Source organism: Magallana gigas, chromosome 2 (genome assembly GCF_963853765.1).
Source record: "Magallana gigas chromosome 2, xbMagGiga1.1, whole genome shotgun sequence".
In the NCBI taxonomy this organism is placed as follows: domain Eukaryota; kingdom Metazoa; phylum Mollusca; class Bivalvia; order Ostreida; family Ostreidae; genus Magallana; species Magallana gigas.
Window position 1 is genome coordinate 3,207,498 of NC_088854.1, and position 19,173 is coordinate 3,226,670.

A 19,173-nucleotide genomic window follows, 5' to 3' on the forward strand; every position below is an offset into this window, starting at 1 on the left:
ATATTTAAAACCCTTCAAATAGCGATAAAAAATATATATTATGTTCTTGCTCAGGCCAAATAATGTCAAATAAACAATAGCGCTGATACAGTAAGAGATTGTTTGAGATCAGATTGCAATATTAAAAAACAAATGAAACTAAAGGGAAAAGTGTAAAGTATAAATGTATGTTTGTTAATGGTCAGGTAATGCAGTTCTATATTGTACATGTACTGGTGCACACCTTCAGATGTAAAATTCTACTATATGAGATATATACGAAAGCCGAATAGGGCCACATAAAAAATATTTTTATCTCGTAATTACGAGAAAAGATCTCGTTATTACGAGTTAATTATCTTGTTATTACGAGAAAAGATCTCGTTATTACGAGTTAGTTATCTCGTTATTACGAGAAAAGATCTCGTAATTACGAGAAAAGATCTCGTTATTACGAGATAATTTTCTCGTTATTACGAGAAAAGATCTCGTTATTACGAGATAATTTTCTCGTTATTACGAGTTAATTTTCTCGTTATTACGAGAAAAGATCTTGTTATTACGAGAAAAGATCTATATAAAATGGTGCGTTTCTGAAAAAGAATTCGACTGGATCACACTTTAAGTCTATCTTTTTCATTCCAGAAACGTTGATTCAATTTTGATCAATATTGAAATATAACAACGATCATTATTCATTAATTTCTACATATCAAAATGATTGGATTTGTACGAAAGACGAATAGGGCCACTTAAAATTACCCGAATTTGTGTTTTATATGTTCATACACAACCTACATGTATATTGAAAATAATTGATTTTATATAAACATTTTGGAGTCTGAAAAAAAATAACACGTATCCTTCTTAATTATTGACATACAGTTCAATGAATTTTTTAATCAATTTGCTTTGCTAATTCTTCTGAAATTTCTTTAAAACTGCTTGGTCCGATTTTATATCAAATTATGCGTTTTGAACGATGATCATGCTAAGTAAGTGTATATTAATAGACATTGCAGTAGTTCATACACTTTATATAAAAAGAATAGAATAATGAAACGCGCCATTTCAAAAATAGATCTTTTCTCGTAATTACGAGATAATTAACTCGTAATAACGAGATCTTTTCTCGTAATTACGAGATCTTTTCTCGTAATTACGATATAATTAACTCGTAATAACGAGATAATTAACTCGTAATAACGAGATCTTTTCTCGTAATTACGAGATCTTTTCTCGTAATAACGAGATAATTAACTCGTAATAACGAGATCTTTTCTCGTAATTACGAGATCTTTTCTCGTAATAACGAGATAATTAACTCGTAATAACGAGATCTTTTCTCGTAATTACGAGATAAAAATATTTTTTTTAAGTGGCCCTATTCGTCTTTCGTAGATATACGTTACTAAGTTGTTTTAGTATCTTAGCTGCGGGGGATTCGACAGCATTGCACGCTCTTCTCCTTTTCCAAACAAAATTACGTATTTTTGTGCTAGAGGTTACCTGTATATGTGTGTAGTAAAATGCATTCTTTTAAGTTTAGCTGTCCATATTGGCTTTCTTATGGTTGAGAGCATTGAAGAAAGCATCATTGGGTTGCGTAATATATAAACATCGCTACCGTCAGACTGGCATGAACAACATTTACTTAAGTACTGAATGCTTATATTTGGATGTCGCCGGTCCTATTACACCAAGGCTGCGCAGACTGAATACCGCGCACTCGTTAGCGAGATATGATTATTTGTCTGCACATCCTTGGTATGTTATAGGACCGACAACATCCAAAATTAGCATTCAATGCTTATACTTATATTCATGTCGATGTTTATTTTTATGAAGTATTTGTGTATCGTTGCTTTAATTATAGCTTTTATATACTCTCTTAGTAAGGGTATGAAACATGTTTGGAACAGCTATATTAACATGTTATTTAGTTTGCTTCCGCGACTTGAAAAATAGTGCCAGAAGCTTTTGTAGAGAAAAACGTTATTATCAACGAATAGATATGATTAAACGATTTTTTTTTATAATTACATATTAAATTTGTTATGTAAGTTTTAACGTTACATTTAATGTTACAATATACAAATATATTCAAAACGCGTGATGGTGTTTGTATGTGTGCCCATGCGCTGTGAAAAGGCCAAGAGTATTCACATAACAATGTAAACATTAATTATTAAAGTTACTTGGATACAGTTTGTCACTTTGAGAACTGACACTACTAAATAATGTGCCAAAGTAAGGGAATTTTTCCTCGCGGACCAATTGATCTAAAGTGACGAGTTCGTGGTTCGAACACGATCGAATTATTTTTTTTCACATTGAGATATCGTGAATGTATTTGAATAACGTCAAAGAGTAACGCAAATGTCGTGTTGTAAATTTTGGATTTACCGGGTGGCAGTGACGTTGTAAATTTTGTATTTACTGCCACCCGGTAAATTCAAAATTTACAACATGACACAAAGTTGAGGCAAAGATGCAGTTGTCTGTATTCTACGAACCATGGTAACTAGAACACGTAAAACGTAAGTAAAAGCATTTTAATATTTACATATCTGTAAATTGAAAAGTTTATGTTCTACATGTACAACCTCTTTAATTCATGTTAGAATATACAAATGCTTTCTGTAAATTGAAAGGGGGAAATTGATGTGCAAATATTTTAAACATAGATCAAAACTCGTGGGATATTTCGAAGATGCGAAAGTATCATGAGACAGTGTGGACATGTTGCTTGTCCTTGAAACTTCTCCATGGACCTATCCATATCGGAGTATCGCAGCACTGTTAGGAATGTCGTTACTCGCTCCCGCGTCTTTATCACGTGAGTTATGTCTGGCGTTATGAGGTACATAAGGCATCGGCTGCCAAAATACTTTCCGTTTTCTGACTGTTAGTAACGAAGGGAGATACTGTCGTCTTCTCTTTTCTGATGATAGTTCGTTCATTAATTCATCGGATAGATCGATATCATTACTATCCAAAGAAAGATCTCTCAGTTTCCGCTTCAAAACTTCCGCTTTTAATAATTGACTCAGTACTTTAAAGTCACGGTCTTGATCGGTGGAAATGAAATTCATCAGATCTGATTCGGAGAGGTCACGTGACTCTGACGTGGCAATTATGGCAAATATGATGGTGGTGATGGCACACAAGACATACGAGCAGTTGTTGTATCGTGGCATCTGTAAAATAAGATATTGGAGTTATTAAATCCAATGCTTATAACTTTCTTAAATTTCAAATGCAATGCTAGTATATTAGTGATTTCTGGATTAATTTGGCCCAAGAAAGAACCATGGATAGAGAAAGGATCATGTTATGACCAGTGCGTGCATACTCAGCTCGCGTGACGTCATCAATTAGCAGTCGATATTGATATTGAACAGACTAATGACAGACTCTGGACAAAGCCAATGTTAGCGAGTGGCCACACGATGGCTAGCATGTTTTTACGCTTATAAATACTAATTATGTCAACTACCTCGACTACTGTCCATTAAGGCCGAACCCGGCGGTCACTAAGCCCGTGACATCGACACAGAGCTCTCCGTCATTATCTATCAGATCCCCATTAGTGGGATCGTTATTTACAACATTCTAATAACATTATCTGGGGACGGTGTACAGAACTTGTTGTTATGAAATAGGAGTCCGGATGTACCGCATTGTCGTCAAATATGTGCAAGGTGTTGTTGAGATGTAAGAGTGCGGGAGTGCTGAGATGATGTCGTCAGAGAGAGAGAGAGAGAGAGAGAGAGAGAGAGAGAGAGAGAGAGAGAGAGAGAGAGAGAGAGAGAGAGAGAGAGAGATCAGGAAAATATAGAGGCGTTATGATGAGGGAAGATTGAGGAAGCAATGAGGTGTGATTATTTAGGGGACTGCGAAAATATTGAAATTTAATTATTGAGGGGAGCGAAAATATTTAGGGGAAAGCGAAAACATTGAGGTGTGATTATTATGGGGGTGGGGAACAATTGAGGTGTGATTATTGAGGGGAGAGCGAAAACATTGAGATGTGGTTATTAAGGGGAGATTGAGGGAACAATGGGGTGTGATTATTAAAGGGGCATTGGTGTGGGGAGATTAATGGAACATTGATGTGTAGTTACTGAGGGGAGGATGAGAGAACGTCGAGGTTTGGTTATTGAGGGGAAATGATGGAACATCGAGGTGTGGTTAGTGAGGAGAGAATGAGGAAACATCGAGGTCTGGTCATTGATTGGAAAATGAGGGAACATCGAGGTGTGGTTACTGAAGGGAGAATGAAGGAACTTCGAGGTTTGGTTATTGAGAATAGAACGAGGGAACATCGAGGTGTGGTTATTGAGGGGAGATTGAGGGAACATCGAGGTGTGGTTATTGAGGGGAGATTGAGGAAACATCGAGTTGTAGTTACTGAGGGGAAAATGAGGGAACATCAAGGTGTAGTTACTAAGGGGAAAATGAGGGAACATCGAGGTGTGGTTAATGAGGGGGAGAATAAGGAAACATCGAGGTGTGGTTTTTAAGGGGAGATTGAGGGAACATCGAGGTTTTGTTATTGAAGGAACAATGATGTAGGGGATTGAGGGAACATGAAGGCGTGGTTATAAAGTTAGAGTGCGACACATTAAATTTTGTTTGTTTTAGTTAAGTGCAAAAACGATGATGCGTGGTTTTTAAGGGAAAACAAAAACATTTTAAAAGATGTGGGTTGTAAACGAGGACAAAATTAAGGATTTAGAGAGAAAGAAAAAGAAAGAAATTAGGAAAGAGAGAAATGAAACATTAAAAATGAGGAGTGATTATTTGGGAGACAGTTAGAATTTTGAGGCGTGGTTATCATTGGAGAGTGTAGAACATCGAGGCGTGGTTATCATTAGAGAGCGTAAGAATATTGAGGAGTGGTTATCAAAGGAGAGCATTAGAACACTGAGGCGTGGTTATCATTGGAGAGCATTAGAACATTGAGGCGTGGTTATCATCGGAAAGCGTTAGAACATTGAGGCGTGGTTATCATTGGAGAGCATTAGAACATTGAGGCGTGGTTATCATTGGAGAGCGTAAGAATATTAAGGCGTGGTATTCATTGGAGAGCGTTAGAACATTGAGGCGTGGTTATCATTGGAGAGCGTTAGAACATTGAGGCGTGGTTATCATTGGAGAGCGTTAGAACATTGAGGCGTGGTTATCATTGGAGAGCGTAAGAATATTAAGGCGTGGTATTCATTGGAGAGCGTTAGAACATTGAGGCGTGGTTATCATTGGAGAGCGTTAGAACATTGAGGCGTGGTTATCATTGCATGGAGAGCATTAGAACATTGAGGCGTGGTATTCATTGGAGAGCGTTAGAACATTGAGGCGTGGTTATCATTGGAGAGCGTAAGAATATTGAGGCGTGGTTATCATTGGAGAGCGTAAGAATATTGAGGCGTGGTTATCATTGGAGAGCGTTAGAACATTGAGGCGTGGTTATCATTGCATGGAGAGCATTAGAACATTGAGGCGTGGTATTCATTGGAGAGAGTTAGAACATTGAGGCGTGGTTATCATTGGAGAGCGTAAGAATATTGAGGCGTGGTTATCATTGGAGAGCGTTAGAATATTGAGGTGATTAAAACAAGGGAGAGTATGGGAACAGTTAGGCGTAGTTATGAATAGATAACGCGGCGATATCATTCAAGCTACAGTTTGATAGGAAACTTGTTTTAATTTTATCTTTCTTTTGTATTTTTAAGTTGATGAACTATTTATTGTTATTGTTATGATCTCCTGGTCATATTTATACAATGTTCTTACAATATTCAAATATTAACAAAAACGCCGGTAAAAATGAAAATGAATTTAGTATTGCATTTGATATCATTGATCACTGATTTTTAAACTTTTAGTAGATGCATTGATACTTATACATGCAGCAGAGGTTGACTCAATATGCAGATGCCCTTACGACTGATTCTTCTATTTAATGCCAACTACTTTCACCAATAAAAGAAATCTTTAACAAAATGGACATGCAGAGCTGTAAACCAAATATTGTAAACTTGATAATCTCCAAGATATTCAATTTCAACAAATGAAGGCTTGAAATCGGCTCTTAAATCAATTTAAAAGAATTCTTAGGGAACAAAAAATAAAGTTTGTATCAAAGAAATGAATACCGTGGGAATGATGTAAGATGCCTGCAAAGATGTCTCATGAAAAATGGCTTAGAAAAAAATATATGCGGTTTTTCTGAATGAAGTGATTAAAAAGCTCGCAGGCGGGTAATGGAAACGTAACCTACACACACACACACACACGCTCTCTCTCTCTCTCTCTCTCTCTCTCTCTCTCTCTCTCTCTCTCTCTCTCTCTCTCTCTCTCTCTCTCTCTCATTTTTCTCTGAAAAAATAAACTGAAATAAAAAAAACTGATAAGAAAATGAACAGCGTGTATTTACGTCGATTTGAAAACGAGAATCCTTCAAATACATGTAATGACTTTTGGGTTTTTATGTACCTTGCGTTTGAAAGCACAGACCGAAAGAAGTAACTGTCAACACTTAAAATAAGGCAGAAAATTAATACCATTATCACTTCATACTCAAGAATTATTTTCACGGAGGAAAAGCCTCGTATTGAATTCATTCCGTTTTCTTGAACATGGAGAAGCATCCATCAGGCGTGAATTATCTACCGACGGAAGAGATGCGGCGGAAATTAAAAATGATTTGGGAGGATTAATGGTGATGAACATATATTAAGCTGGCGACCATCAGTGCCGACAAAATGGAGAGGATAAAACCCATTTACACAGCTGAAGTCCTCACATCAGGCCCACCGAGGGCTGTCGGGTCGCTACCTGTATGTCGCAGGCCGTGTAGATGATGTAAGACATTTCTGTTCCTTTGATCAAGACGTTCTCTAATTGGGATAATAGATTTCTTAGACAGTATATCGGTCTGAATCATAAATCCTATCGGTGTAAATGAGAGAGGGCAATGTATTTATTTTCATTTGCAGAATTAGATTTATTGGTTCTTGAACTTATTTAGTATACTAAGTATTGTATAAAACGTGACATCTGTTGAGATAATAAATGGAATTTAATTTTGCCTTTCGCTTGTATGCAAAATTGAAATATTTTTTTTCATTCGGGATTGACGAGGAAAGCACTGGAGGATATTGGATGTAGAATTCAGTTGCAGAATTTGATTGTTTGGCTAAATATAGGTAATACCTGGTGGCTATGGTTGTATAAATATAGGTAATACCTGGTGGCTATGGTTGTATAAATATAGGTAATACCTGGTGGCTATGGTTGTATAAATATAGGTAATACCTGGTGGCTATGGTTGTATAAATATAGGTAATACCTGGTGGCTATGGTTGTATAAATATAGGTAATACCTGGTGGCTATGGTTGTATAAATATAGGTAATACCTGGTGGCTATGGTTGTATAAATATAGGTAATACCTGGTGGCTATGGTTGTATAAGAAGGTCGTAAAACTAATTGAGGAGAACCTGGTTGTATGCGATCACTATTAGTCAGAATAAGAAAAGTTAAAACCATCCGGTTTTAATATATAGGTAAAACAAGTTAAGTACTTAGTGTATAATAAATATCAAATGTAGGCAGCGGTTGATATCACTTTCTAGAGACTGACACTTAACTCCTCGTTGACAGAAAGTGTTGTATTCTTTAGCAAGTATTCTTCCTTTGCTGGAATAAGGAACCTAGAACCTATAAAAGTTGGATCAAGGAACTGAATGAATTCCTTACAAATAGAAAAAAAACGTCCAATATATATCAGGTTTATTACTGTTGAATTCCAACCTAGGGCCTCTAACACCGAGTAACTGAATGCTTCCGTCCATTATAATTCTTTTGGGGAGAAGTATTCGTTACATGTGCATTGTTAAAAGACGAGGGCAAATTGTTATTTTTGATGAATCTTGAAAACATCTAAAAGTAAAAGACCTAAGCTCCAAGTCTAAGATCGCTGTATCATGAGACTTTGAACTAAATAAATCTGCTTTCATTAGATTTTATCAAATAAAGCGCGGTGGAGGAGTACTTTAGCTGCATCAAAGTGTTATAGAATTAAAATTGGTCTCCTATAAAGACACACAGGAGACTTAATATTACACGGTTTTCTAACGCAATGATAAAGTCGCATTACACCTTGATAAAAACAACAACTCCTTGATTGAACAATTGGATATTAATACTTTAATGTACACCCATATAAAACCAATTTAACACTTCTGCTGCGCGACCATTAAGGAGAATCTGTTAAAAGCCTCGGTGACGAAAATCCCACAAATAGTCATAAAATATATCGGGAGAAAATTCCTTAACATCCGATTTGGAGAATTTTTAACAGGGACAATTAAATGTCAGGAAAAAGACACAGATATAACTCGATTCCGAGGAAAAGTTATAAAAAGACATTTTCGTTCAAAAGAAGGATGTTTAGCGGATGATCGGAATTAAAACTACTGCTTGCGTTTTGTCTCATCAATCAAATCAACAAAAGATACAGCGGGCCAGCCTGATCAGGGTGTGTTGATAAGGGATCATCTAATTAAACCTTCAAAAATCTTTAATCAGATAACGGGGAATACCACAATGAGGGATCGCGTTCGATTCACTAACGCGATCACACGACGCAGAGGAAACAAAGGGGATTAAATTCAACTCACACTGGGTGAGAGGCGACGTGAAGACATTTAAAAAATTGATGGTACTGAGTTCAATTCAATCACTGCCTGTTTACTCGTTAAACTACTAATGTCGTAAAACCGAAGCGGAAGATATATTTAATTAGTTCCTGTGGTAATGAAGAGCGTCATAAGTTGTTTTTTTTTGGGGGGGGGGGGGCAAATATCAGGCAAGCAAATGTTGACCCCCATTATTGATTTGATTGCGATTGAAATATAAGAGAAATACCGGTTTTTTCGCCTCGATATGAAAAAACCCCGATCGTCTGGGGTAGAGAACATGCCGAATACAAAGATGACTGCCGCCTCAGACTTATCACCCGTAGCTGTATAGGACCACTCTCGGTAACCTCCTTACGAGGTGATATAACCAAATAGTACTTCTTTCATTAAAAGACAAAAAATCTAACAAGAATTAGATCGATAAATATCTGATGGATCTCGCATTTTGTGGGTCTATTTCTATAAATTCACGATGTACTAATACAGTAGAAATATAAAAATGTCTATAGCTATTTATACAGAAAAATTCTTCCATTCAGTTTCGATTCTTGACACATGAAACTAAATCATGAAGAAGAAATTTCATGACACTTTAGTCGCAAATGATGTAGCATAAAAAAGGTGAAGAGGAAATTAATGTAAACATGTGAAGAAAGACTTCCTTTTTCGCTGAATGAATGTAAAAAATAACATTGTCAAGAAAGACAAAAATATTAACAGGGAACAAGAATTCAAATCTTAAGGTGGCCCAATACACCTTTGAATAGTTTCTTAAATCAGCAGAAAATTAATTGATTATGATGGAGAGCATGGTGAAGTATATACGTCAAATGGGCGAAAAATATGCAATGTTGAATACAAAATTATGATTTTCAAAATTTTAATTCAGTAAATATGAACGAAAGCTCCATTTGGATTCGAACTAATGATCTGGTTCACAAGCCATCTTGTGGCCTAGTATCTTAAAAGGTGCATTAAAAGATACAAATCCTGATGTAGTGAGGTACCTTAAGTGCAAATGAGCATAGTACAAAAATGTCAGTTTTGCTCTTTCTTTTCAGAAATAAGTACTTTATTCCTGGAATATGATGTTTCCTCTGTATAGATATAGATTAGATCTGTTGTTTGATGGGGTCTTGATTTAATTCCCCGATACTTAGTGTAGGAGACGCTCTGACATTTACTCGCTGACTACAAAGAAGCTACTATTGATGGGGAAACTCGCGTTCAGGTTAGCAACACGCTCTTATCAATAGTTTGTACTCTTCGTTTATTAAGTTAAAAAGGTGAAAAGGCACAATATTATTCCATAATGTACCGATCTCAGGTGGTGCATTATATTAAAAAAATCAGCTAGAAAAACGTGAGGGTCTCAAGGTAATCTTATTGAACTATGACTTTCTTATGAAGAGTGATAAAAAACCTTGAGAGTCTGAATATAGTGTTTCAAATTCTGTGATATATATATATATATATATATATATATATATATATATATATATATATATATATATATATATATATATATATATATATATATATATATATATATATATATATATATATATATATATGTTTTCCCTTGAACTGAAATGTCACACTTTCATTGGTTTAAACATAGCACGTGATTGCCTCATATATTTCTATATTTGTTCGGTGAGAAATAATATTAGGCAATATGGCCGTCGTTGGCCGACGCTTCGCTTACTCATTTCGATATTTCATAGTATTTAATACATAAACCGCATGCCGTAAGTTCTTAAAGTATTTGGAGTAGTTGCCCTTTGAAATTCTTTAAAATTAGAGTAGTTGCCCTTAGAATATTGACGTCACTTTGTTTTGTCTGGAGCAGAACAAAATGGCAGCGTCGATATTCGCTCAAATCTCTGCAGAGGAAAGGGAGAAAACATTTAAAATTAAATAGCAACAAAACTTTGTAAGTAAACATGGGTGAAGCAAAGATTTTAAAAGACTGTTGAAAGGTGAGATTGAAAATTTTGAAGAGTTTAAATAAGTTAAATTGGAAGAGACGTTATGCTTCTTGTACATGGCTTTGCGTAGATCAACGCTATTTGTGAATAAATATGTCGCTTGATAGTCCTCGGGAAAACAAAACACTTATTAGGTTAGTTACTGACTCACTACGGAAATATATTGGGTTGATCAATCTCATAGACGGCTCGGCTTCGCCTCGCCATCTATGAGATTGATCAACCCAATATATTTCCGTAGTGATTCAGTAACTAACCTAATAAGTAATAATATATATAATTTCAAATGGCCATGTACATAATAGTGCGACAAAGGCGATATTGCATGTACAATTTCTCCTGCGTAACTTATTTACACAATAACATCCTCTCATGTCAATCCTCTTTCCTTGCAAATTGCTCATCTAACCTCATGTCCATGTAAATCACAATCCGAAGGCAACCTCCGCAGCAAAACATTTCTGTGCCACACGTCTTTAAACCCAACAAACAAAAACGCCCATTGTCAGCGCTCACTTTTTCAGGGGTGTTTTAAGAAACATATGTATCCAAAAACGATTTCATTGAGCAGGTATATTCAAGCAATAAATAGCGTGTATATCTATTCAAGCAATAAAAAATTTGGCTTTGCTCTGCTGACATACAAGCAATCCTATATAAAACACATGCATTCACCAGTGAATATTTTGAATTTTGGACTGAAATGGTGCAGGTACACAGAACATAGATGAAGTAGGTTTTTTCTTTTGCTCTGATTGTCGCTAGATGCATCAATGTAATGATTCAACAAGTGTGGTTCTTCAGGCACCTCACACAATGCCTAGCGAGCGATTGAAAAAAAAAAACCATTTACAATTTCTAACAACATATTAGATTTTCTAACAACTTAGATTTATCTAATTCTACAGTTAGGAATTAAACACATAATTACAGTGATTTCTCGATTCAAACTTTTCATTTTATTAGATACAAAACCACGACGTCCTACTTGTTAAGAGCCAAGCATGCAAACACACAAATATTGATTTTTCTGGAAGTTAGGCTACCTTTAAACAACTCTTTGTTTGCCCCTCTCTTAACCAACTGTCGAAAAAAGTACCAAACTGGCCAATGATAATTTTACCGCATTTTTATTTGGGGGTGGGGGTGGGGGAGGGGGATGGGAGGGTCAACATTCAGTTGATTGCAGAAGCCCTATTTAATATTCGTGCACCTTAAAAAATAATCCCTACCAACTGATCAAAATTGAGTGGGGAGAAGGTAAACAAACATTTATTTAAAGATGCCCTTGCAAGCGGAAGGGCGGACTTGAATCTTGTTTCCAGCAATTTAATATTTGTCATAAAATACTGTTCATAGCTCTGTGGGTCTGTTTTCGTTAAAAAGCGACTTATATGTAAGAATGTTGTTCATTGCTTAAAATCCTTACTTCATCTAACTTCCATTTGACAAATGCTAAAAGTATTGAAATGACATTGTTATCTTATAAAGGAATCGAAAAGTGAATGGTACAAAAAAACCCCACACCAAACAAACCGTACAGTGAGTTCAATATGTGTATTTTTGGAAAATGACCACGTTATATGATAAAGTTCAAAAGCAAAAGCTACCATTTTTTGAGGTTGCATTTTTTTCCTTTTAATGTAGATAAGTTTAACTCAAATGGTTAAACGGTTAACGTCCCGTCAAGATTACCATATTCAATGTTGAGTCGTCATCGGATGTTGCTGACCAGTAATTTAGACCTACAATCGGCATTCAGGGCCATGATGAACAGTGGGGTATATCGTGCGAACGCCTACATCAGAATCCACATATTTTCACTACAAAGGATCGAACCCAAGACCCCCCCCCCCCCCCCCTGCTCTCGGAGATAATTTTCTATCTGCTAGCCACAGTTTCAGTGAAAGTACTTTACTTAAATTGGATAATATTTTATGAAATGTCCTTTTATGCCTAGCCATATCCTTAAAATATTTAATGATTTTTGAAAAAAGGAGAGAAAATTCAAATAAACGGAATAAGACTTATACGTATCCCTAGTAGGGACCTTTTGTCTTCAATATGCATGTACATGTTTAGTGATATATTCATCGTTTTGTAAAAAAAAATGGTCTCATCAATTCGTCGTTTGAAACGAAAACCCATTCGTAATCAATGTCATTGATGCGAAAAAGTCTCTGCCGATCCTCATTTAAAACGCGAATGGATATCATAATCTCATAAAATATCTATACATCGACTTAACGACTCACCGAGTATGGTTTTTGACAAATTGAAACAAGTAAACAGTTGAACTTTTGATAAAACATTGAATATCCAGACTACGACTTCTGCCGTAAGATTCCAAGCAAAGGGGTCCCCTACGTGTCGGACTCAGAAAACGATTGGTTTATCCTAGCCCGTACGGAAAGTTTCCCCCAGGACAAACCTGTGATGGCATCAATTCCCGGGGATTTTCTACAGATTGGGGTCTATAATGCCAGGCGCTCTGCTGGTCTCAGGTTCGTTTTGACAAAGGTTATGATTCCATTAGTAATGACACATGTCCCATTATCTACCATCTACATAGCATCTCTCTTTATCTTGCTGTCTTTTACATGCATGTCAGAAAAGCAAGGAAATGAAGACTGTCAACCAAACCAATGTAAGCTGGTGAATCGGTGAACACCTTAAGTCCCGGCAGATTCTTTTGATTAATTTGTAATTTATTACTGAACACCAATATTACCATTTAAATTGCCCCATGACGTTCTAGTATAAGGAACATCAGATGATAATTCACAGATCCATTTCTGATTTTCTAGAAAATGGTTTTCTCGAGATCAATTATTTCTCTTATTTATGACTTTTAGATACATCTGAAAGAAAATGATATTTTTTCCATATATTTCTGCATTAAGTTAATATTTTCTGCTGTATACAGAAAACCCCACCTTTTTAATAAAAGCCATTTCTTCCTTTTTAAAGATAAAGAAAAGGATTAATACGTGTAAGATATCTTAAAAAAAACCTCAAATGAAATAGTGGTGCATCAAATCATTTTCTTCCATACGTATTTATGATTGTTATTTGAAAGAAAAACTCCATAAGAAATCATGTAACGATATTGGTATTTGAAGTACTGATGATGTCCGGCGCTAGTGAGAAGTGAGGTCACTCATCATGTAGAGAAAGCTATCTAGAGGGTCTGATTAAAGAGGGTAGGATTTATATTGTTGCCTACCTTTACAAAAGTTGTTAGTTTTATACCAGTTTTCAATTTGAGTACATATCTTTATACATTGCATACACTATATAAAAAAGCAACTCTTAGTTTTAGTCTTATATATTCTAAAGGTTATTATAAGCTATTATCTGCATGCAGATTTATCGTTGGGAAAACTTTTTATAGAAAAACTAAAGTTCTTTAAATATTGGATACAAGTGGCATTATATCTAGTTATAACAATGGATCCACTGATTTTTTGATTATTCAAAACAAACCTTACTGTTGGTAATCAGAAGCGTTCCTACCTTATGTGTTGCGTGTTCTTCCTCTAATTTTCTGGGTGTTCACAGCCGTTTCAGTTTTATTCTATCCCTTGGAAACCACTACCACGTCTGAACATCGTTTCCTTGATATCGTTATTCTGTCAGAGTCGGCCTCTTGGCTTTTCATTTAACTGTCCACCTACGGTCCCCCTTCTTTTAGCGCTACCATGCATAGAGGAAATGGACCCTGTCAAACTCCTCCTTTCATTGTGACGTCATCATATAATGGGCGTGACCGATGAGTTGGATCCGTAGAAAAACTTACGTTGTCTCGGTTAAGCATATTTTTGTTGAATGAAGCGCAAATTCAGTGTGGACAGTTATTGATCAGTATCCGAGCTAATTACCCGGAGCCTCAATCAACCCGATTACTTACTCTCTTCTCGGTTACCGATATCAAAGACTGTTTTCTAATGTCCAGTGAAGAAATCAGCCGACTACAGATGGTTGGTTTTATCACTAGGCAGCGACTGAAGTGGAGCTTTTCATTACCATTCATTCATTGTGATATTCCATTATAATCAAACATCAAAGATGCATTTATGATATGAACTTCCGAATAAGTGAAAATAACGACCTTTTTATGATAAATGATATGGTTTGATGAAGGATACTTTAATCCGGGACTTGACTATAGTGTGACAAATAGCAGTAACGCAGAAATAGCGAAACAACAAACCCTGCATGATTAGCACAAACCCTGTATAATTAGTACGATTGTTGTTAAAGAAGTAAACTCGACATCCATGTGCAAAACTAAAGAATTAGCAATTTATCTTCCATTTGTAGTTTTTCTGACTGATTGGGGTAAGAAGGTAAAATAAGCGATAAATTAACCCCACCCACCCGAAACAGTGTCACGTGAATAACGAAAACACTCACGCTAAGAAACACTAAATAACCATCCTCTCGAAAGTTTTATTTTTTGTTATTACATGTCTAAACGAGTACATGTATTACTGGCCGATTTCGAATATTCTACACCCGCAAGGTGTTTATAGCCAATAACAGTATTATAATAGCATCCCACATGACCACAGCAAAGCATCTACAACAAATGACATCCATCCATTTTGAAGAAATTTAAACTCATGACACGAAACAAAATAAATCAAAGGATAATAATTTTAAACATTTTCAAATTTAAAAAAATGACATAGATAAAGACATATATCAAATGTCTAAAATATTTCCAAATAATCAATCATTTTTGTGCAAAAAATTGACTTTGTGCCTTTTATAAACATAACCAAATTTTTTCTTATAAACTTTTTCTTACATAGTTCAATGCATGCAAAATTTCTAAATTTACTGTATCAAACAAATAATCTGTAACAGCTAATTAAATTTTTATAAAAAAATAAATTCTGGTCCGTATTTATTTGAAAATTGGAGTTTAATATATATACAATCCAATGTTTTAACATGAATGTTAATGCGGCTATGCAGCTATGGAAAAAGCGAGAGGAACCGCAAAACAAAATATATAATCCGTGTCACACTGCTACTGTTTAAAATGCCAGATCAATAAGGAAAAAATAATGGCGATGTTATACATGTAGCCAACGATGTTATCTGAGAAGTGTAAAGTTTCAAAAGATATTTTGACATTGGTTCCATAAAAACACAAAAATGGATGTGGACATCTTTTATTTTGCACGGATATACTAGTATATTTTCACTATTAAGTGTTTTTTAACACTCAACTCACGCAGTCATGGAATACCAAAATGTTTCATCCATTTAAAGAGATAAAATATAGAATTAAAAAAAAATTGTCGTTCTAGAGAATAGAGGTGAATGCTTGATCTTTGAATAAAATCTCCCCTTTTTGGTCAACTGCAATTAAACAAGGGACAGAAGATGCAACACACTGGACAGTTGTTGTTTCACTTTATGTCAACACTGTCAGTGTATGTCAATACACTTGACACTTATTGTGTCATTACATGTCAACATACCGGACAGTAGTTGTGTCACTTTATGTCACATAACGGGCAATTGTTGTCAAATGATGTCAGCTTACTGGTAATTCTGTCATAATATGTCAACATACCGGACAGTTATTCTGTCATGATATGTCAACATACTGGACAGTTATTGTATCACGTTATGTCAACATACTGGACAGTTATTGTATCACGTTATGTCAACATACTGGACAGTTATTGTATCACGTTATGTCAACATACTGGACAGTTATTGTATCACGTTATGTCAACATACTGGACAGTTATTGTATAAAGTTATTTAAACATACTGGACAGTAATTGTATCAAGATATATCAACATACTGGACAGTTATTGTATCACGTTATGTCAACATACTGGACAGCTATTGAATCATTATATGTCAACATACCGTACAGTTATTGTATCAAGTTATGTCAACATACTGGACAGTTATTGTATCACGTTATGTCAACATACTGGACAGTTATTGTACCACGTTATGTCAACATACTGGACAGTTATTGTATCAAGTTATGTCAACATACTGGACAGTTATTCTGTCATAATATGATAACATACTGGACAGTTATTGTATCACGTTATGTCAACATACTGGACAGCTATTGAATCATTATATGTCAACATACCGTACAGTTATTGTATCAAGTTATGTCAACATACTGGACAGTTATTGTATCACGTTATGTCAACATACTGGACAGTTATTGTACCACGTTATGTCAACATACTGGACAGTTATTGTATCAAGTTATGTCAATATACCGGACAGTTATTCTGTCATAATATGTCAACATACCGGACAGTTATTCTGTCATAATATGTCAACATACTGGACAGTTATTGTATCACGTTATGTCAACATACTAGACAGTTATTGTATCACGTTATGTCAACATACTGGACAGTTATTGTATAAAGTTATTTAAACATACTGGACAGTTATTGTATCACGTTATGTCAACATACTGGACAGTTATTGTATAAAGTTATTTAAACATACTGGACAGTAATTGTATCAAGATATATCAACATAATGGACAGTTATTGTATCACGTTATGTCAACATACTGGACAGTTATTGTATCAAGTTATGTCAACATACTGGACAGTTATTGTATCACTTTATGTAAACATACTGGACAGTTATTGGGTCATTATATTTAATTCGTATGTCAAAACATCGGAAAGTTATTGTGTCACTATATATTAAAACAGTAGAGAGGTATTTTGTCACTATATGTCAACACGTTGAACAGTTATTGTGTCATTACATGTCAACACACTGAACGGATGCTGTGTCATTATTTCCCAATGAAATTCACTGAGAGAGGCATGTAAGATCACGTCAGTTTATGTCAAGAGTAAAAGATAGTGACTATTAAACAATTGCCTCTCTATAGAACTCCCTTATTTACGACTGATTGGTCCGGTGAGAATGCTACAAGAGGAGAGGGATATAAGAACTAATTAGCTCAAGTTCATTTGATAAATGTCCTGTGCTATGACAGCTTATTGATACATTATCAAAGGTTTCTGTGGTATTTGTAATTATTGATAAAGGTTATTACAGGTTTACATGTGCATTGTTGGAGTGCGCTTGCTTTTATGCAAAACTCCCAAACGGAGACCCATTAAATTAACAATAATGACGTTTTTCGACTTTTTCGTCGTAAATTTGCATAGCATTAGAACTTATATTTTTATCTTACTATATGTATATCCTAGATGTAATCAAGAGTCTTCCTTGTTTAATTCAGCAGCCAGTGACGTCATGTAAAACAATGGTGATCTATCACTGCTGGAAGGGTATACTAGATATATTAGTAAATAAAATCCAAACCCCTTTTAGGCAAGACCGTTTTTTACTGATGGTAAGAGAAATTTGTATGTTTAAAGGAACTAATGTTAATCGTGACATCAGTATATATAGAGAACGTGAACAGTGACCTTACATTATTTCAATAACAACATATCACAGACAATAAGAGTAGTTTAGATAATCAATGGTTAAATGCCCCGATCAATCAAACAATAAAACTGGGTAGAAATTTTAAAAAATGATGTATGAAATTTTGGAATAAATTTGATTTAAACACAAATGAATAATATATATCTCATGTAATGTATTATCACTTAAAAAAATAATTATCTATATTTGACTGTTTTTCATTCACCAAATCGTTTTTTATTCGTTATAATTTCAAAATAAAGAACACCATGGTAGTGGCTAAAAGTGTTGAGGAATATTTCGATAACAGTCTGAGGCTGACGTCTTAAAATGTGACCTTTGACCTAGCTATTAATAGTAAATCAAATTACTACAGTTTTAGACTACAATATGCAACTGGTAGTTTTCTTTCTAGTTAAGAAATTGGTGAAGCCTCTGATAAATGAAAACTCATAACTTATTTTTTCAGAAATATGTACGATAAAAATCCCAGACAACAAAATGCAATTCTGGAAAAAAAATTGCGCGGGAAGCTATCTGTGCACTTCCTAAAGGAAATCTCCCCCGGCTATTTTTATTTCCCGGAATGGCAGATTTATCGTAAATGAAACATTTTGTTTCTAAATTACGTTATTATTTTAACAACTGGTCTTCGAGCAAAAGTCATAAAACTGGAATACCGCGGTGTAGGAGTTAGCACCTTCTTTGTGGATTGCACTAGATTCTGACGTTCCACAGCGCCCCCAGGTGTAGAATGATGAGGTACATAGGTAACATGTCGATAACATACCTTCTGATATGGAAAAAGTATCCACTAAGAGGATATCCTACTGTAAGCATTTATAAAGAACAAGCCAAAGGTTTGTTGATTATCATGGGAAACCATGTTTTATTTTATAGTATGTATTCATGAACAAAAGTAAGTAAAGTCTGAATTCATTACTGAAGAGTTTAAACATTGCTGTGATGTGAGCGTTGTCTTTATAAAGTTTTGTGAAGTTCGATTCAATCTGATAATAAATTATTTGGTGTAGTTTCA